The 4,835-nt window shown below is 46.3% G+C and overlaps 1 pseudogene; it reads left to right on the top strand.

Moving 5' to 3' along the window:
- The first annotated feature begins 8 nt into the window (after positions 1-8).
- On the top strand, positions 9-608 carry LOC102871132 (annotated as a pseudogene).
- The last annotated feature ends 4,227 nt before the right edge of the window (positions 609-4,835 follow it).

Here is a 4,835-nt window from a genome sequence, read left to right as displayed (position 1 = left end):
ATCACTTAAGAGATTCTTTTGAGCAGTATGGGAAAATTGAAGTGATTGAAATCATGACTGACCGAGGCAGTGGCAAGAAAAGGGGCTTTGCTTTTGTAACTTTTGATGACCATAATTCTGTAGATAAAATCATTATTCAGAAATACCATACTGTGAATGGTCACAATTGTGAAGTGAGGAAAGCCCTGTCAAAGCAAGAGATGGCTGGTGCCTCTTCCAGCCAGAGAGGTCGAAGTGGTTCTGGAAACTTTGGTGGTGGCCGTGGAGGCGGTTTCGGTGGGAATGACAACTTTGGTCGAGGAGGAAACTTCAGTGGACGAGGTGGCTTTGGTGGCAGTCGTGGCGGTGGAGGATATGGAGGCAGTGGAGATGGTTATAATGGATTTGGTAATGATGGAAGCAACTTTGGAGGTGGTGGAAGCTACAATGATTTTGGCAATTACAACAATCAGTCTTCAGATTTTGGACCCATGAAGGGAGGAAATTTTGGAGGCAGAAGCTCTGGCCCTTACGGTGGTGGTGGTCAATATTTTGCCAAACCACGAAACCAAGGTGGCTATGGTGGTTCAAGTAGCAGCAGCAGCTATGGCAGTGGCAGATGGTTTTAGTAACTGCCAGGAAACAAAGCTTAGCAGGAGAGGCGAGCCAGAGAAGTGACAAGGAAGCTACAGGTTACAACAGATTTGTGAACTCAGCCAAGCACAGTGGTGGCAGGGCCTAGCTGCTACAAAGAAGACATGTTTTAGACAATACTCATGTGTATGGGCAAAAAACTCGAGGACTGTATTTGTGACTAACTGTATAACAGGTTTAGTTTCTGTTCTGTGGAAAGTGTAAAGCATTCCGAAAACAAGGGTTTAAATGTAGATGGTTTTTTTTTGCACCCATGCTGTTGATTGCTAAATGTAATAGTCTGATCATGACACTGAATAAATGTCTTTTTTTTTTTAAAAAAAAAAGCAAGTCTGAAAAATAAAAATATGCACTGCAATCCCAGAGGTACAAAGTTCAAATCCACCAGATACTCTGCTGGAGGAGGGGCAATTGCCTCCTGTACCAGCCAGACCTGATTTGACAGTGCACACACCCAAATAATAAAACAAAACAAAACAAAACAAAACACCAAGTCTGAAGAAAAATTTAAAAAAACTAAAAAAAAAATAAATCAAGTCTGCCACCCCCTTGTGGCCCTTCAGTTGAAGCAGAAATATAGACCTTTCGGTCTATATTACCAGAAATGGGGGGGGGGAGGGGGAAACAGAACGGAAAAATCCAGATGAGCTGGCTTTAGTTGAGGATGCTCTTCATGAGAAAAGCAGACGGGTGATTATGATAAATAACCTCAGTTCAACGAGACATTTCGTTACCCGTGAACTGGAACCAACTCCTCGCTGACCTCCAGTGGTTTTTCAGAGGCTGTAAATTACATGGGAGGAGATCCCGCATATTTCTCTCATGGAACAACTAGTGGATTTGAACTCCGAGCCTTTGGGTTGGCAGTGCACCTCCCTACCACTTGGCCACCAGAGCTGCTTGACACTGACCTCCATGAGATGTGTTTGGCAGAGGAAAGCATTTTGGTGGTGTCTAGCATCAGTGTTGGAGGACCACTCATCAGTAGCCTGTGTTCTACAGATGACGCAACCTTGTTTGCTGAAAGTGAGGAGGGCTTGAAGCACTTGCTGAAGAAGGTTAAATGCTGCAGCCTTCAATATGGATTGCATCTCAATGTCAGGAAAACAAAAATCCTTGCCACTGGACCAATGGCAACCTTGTAATAGATGGAGAAAAGATTGAGTTTGTCAACAACTTCATCTTGGATCCACAGTCAATACACTTGATACCAGTAGTCAGGAAATCCAGAGACGTGTTGCACTGGGAAAGTCTGGTCAGGGATCCCTTCAAGGTATTGAGGAGCAATGATGTCAGTTTGAGGACTAAGGTGCACCTGACTCAGACCGTGGTCTTTACAAACACTTGCATCTGAGAGCTGGACCGTGAATAAGGATGATAGAAGAACTGATGCCTTCGAGTTGTGGTGCTGGAGAAGAGTACTGAACATCTCATGGACTGCCAAAAAGGCCAACAGCTGTCTTGGAGAAGGTATAGGCAGAGTGCTCTTTGCAGGCAAAGATGATGAAGCTTTGTCTCTCACACTTTGGACATGTTGTTAGGAGAGATTATTCCTTGGAGAAGGACATCATGCTCGGGAAATGGAGAGCTGGTGAAGGAGAGGAAGACCCTCAGCCAGGGGGATGGACACATGGACTCCTGCAGTGGGCTTGAGTGTGTCGAGACGGTGGGGATGGCACAGGACAGGACAAGGCTCAGATCTGTCATTCACAGGGTCGCGATGAGTCGTGTTTGACTTGATGGCACCTCCAACAAGACATCAGAGTGTCTAGTGCTGTTGGTGAAATCACCACTAGTAGACGAAAGATACCAGCATTTATTAAAAGTGCATTGCATTGCTGGGGACACACTTTAATTTCCAGTATACCACTTGGAGAGTACATTCATCTGTGAAAAGGGCTGTTTGGAGACTCTCTTTATTATTCCCCACTCTTGGGAAAATCGGCAGAGAAGAATAGGGTCAAATCCCTTTTACTTATGCTGTGGTTGTATTATGCTGTGGAGAGCAGATTGCCATACTAATTAAGCTAGGCTAATTCTTGTGAGATCTGCTTGCTTTTATTAGCAAGCACTTATTAATCAAGAGGCTTTCCCCGCGTTTAATAGGCTGTTACAGCAGTCTCCAGGAAAGCCGTTTGGGGTCCCCTCTCTACAGCAGTGAACAAGTCGGCCCAGGATTGCCCAATCAGAACTAGAAATGGAAGATGGAATGAGGTTGGCTTTTTTTTCTTTTTTTTCCCTGCCATGGTTTAGGGTCACAAGCTGGGTCCTTGGATAAGCGGAGCACTTTTATTAACAATAAACACTTGATGACGATGCGTTTATCTCCTTGGTTGTTTTCACTCTCTCGCCCACACTGCCCCTTCCAAGCCAGGATGTTTTGGGGAAGCAGCCCAGACCCTCTGCTGTGCCCCAGCTTGGAGCGGAACCTCCCTCATCTGCAGGTGCCATGCAGCTTGGCCGTCCCTGAACACCATCTGTGGGTGCAGCCTCTGCTTGACTCCACTGTCGCTCCAGAAAACTCTTCTCTGATGAAAAGGCCTTAATAGATCGTGAGTTAATCCTAGACACCAGACCCTTTTAAAACACTTTGTGTCTCCCAAAAAGCAGACTATCTTCCAAGTGCTTTCACATGTTGCTCTATGCTATTTATTTGAGCATGATGCTGGGAGACTCTTGCTTGGAAAGGGCCATCTTGCTGGGAAAGTTGGAGGGTTGGCAAAAGAGAGGAAGACCTTCAGCCAGGTGGGTGGACACAGTGACTGCCCCAGCGGGCTCTAGGCTGTCAGAGATGGTGAGGATGGCACAGGACAGGGCAGGGTTCAGGTCTGTTGTCCGGGTCACTATGGGTGTGCTTGGCTCAATAGCACCTATCAACAACAACGTGAGTGAACCCTAACACCTGGGAGGAACTCACTAATCAGAATAATCAACCATCAACGGTCAAAAGAACAGCATTTGTCTAAAGAGGAATCCCTACAGGCAGGAAGGGGCAGGACAGAAAGATCAATGGGCATGAGAAAGACCGAGAGGAGGTGAAAAACATTGCAAGTGCATTCTGGGTATTATAATTACTGTAACAAAACAAAGTGTTTATGAATTATTGAATGAGAAGCCAGTGGCCTTAGTAAACTTTCATTCAAACGTCAGATGTTGTGTGCAGTCGCTTTGGCCGTGACTCAGAAGCCTGCTGGGGCAGATAGAACCTGCCAGGAACCCAAGTGTGGACGCCTTTGTCAGCCTGGGTCCTTGACACCTGCTGAAAGGCTCTTCCTCACGGTTATGTGACGGCTGGAAAGTGAGCAAATAATACATTTCTGTTGTGTTGCAGCCACCATACACCGCGGGGTCTCTTTATTCCACTAGTCAGTCTACCATAACCAACACAGGGCCCCAGAAGGCTTTGGGGCGTCCCTATTCCAAGTAAACTGTGTCTGTCAGCATTTGATGCCTCCTCTCCTGGGAAGTCTTTCTCACATATTTCTTACTCCAATTAAACAGTCCATGATTTTGTTCTTTCTAATCGCACAAAACTCTTTAAAAAAAATATGGACCCGTAGTTGCTCTTTTGTTTTTTTTTTTCAACCCGGTGGCATATATTTTTTGGGTGCCAACTGAATCGTTGGGGGTTCAAATCCACCAGCTTTGGGGGACCCTCAAGAGCACCTAGGAAGTATCACAGGAGTGGAGCGTATCCTCTGCTCCAGAAAGCTCCTGGACCCCTTGAAGACCTCCAAAGAACAGTGGGCCTGCGGGTGCTGAAGGGAACAAAAACTCCACCCCCACAACTGACACAGAGGGAGCAGGCCTTCCCCTACACCTGCCACCGGACTCTTGGATCTCTGACTTCTAAACTGCAGGGGAATACATTGCTTTTCATTTTAAAACACCAGCAAAAATATTCGAGCCCCAGAGGCCTGGAGTCTGGTGTGAGTCAGAATCGACTGGATGGTACTGGGTTTGTGGGGGTTTTGTTGATTGTTAATTATCATGTTGTTGTTTATTGTGTACTGTAGGCCTGGAATCGACCCATAGCTGACCCTCCAGCGGGTTTGCAGAGGAGGTAATCTCATGGGAGGAGATTGCCCATCCTTCCTTCTCCCATGAGATTAAGGTGGTGGATTTGAACCCGTGCCTTTGAGGTGGCAGTGCTGTGGCAGTGCTGTTCTTTACCATTAAGCCAACAGAAAATGGCTGGGGTT

This window comes from Elephantulus edwardii, unplaced genomic scaffold (genome assembly GCF_000299155.1).
Source record: "Elephantulus edwardii isolate Elephantulus edwardi_28Jun2011 unplaced genomic scaffold, EleEdw1.0 scaffold00011, whole genome shotgun sequence".
Lineage (NCBI taxonomy): Eukaryota > Metazoa > Chordata > Mammalia > Macroscelidea > Macroscelididae > Elephantulus > Elephantulus edwardii.
Note: the sequence above shows the minus strand (reverse complement) of the source record. Positions and strands in the feature narration are given on the sequence as shown.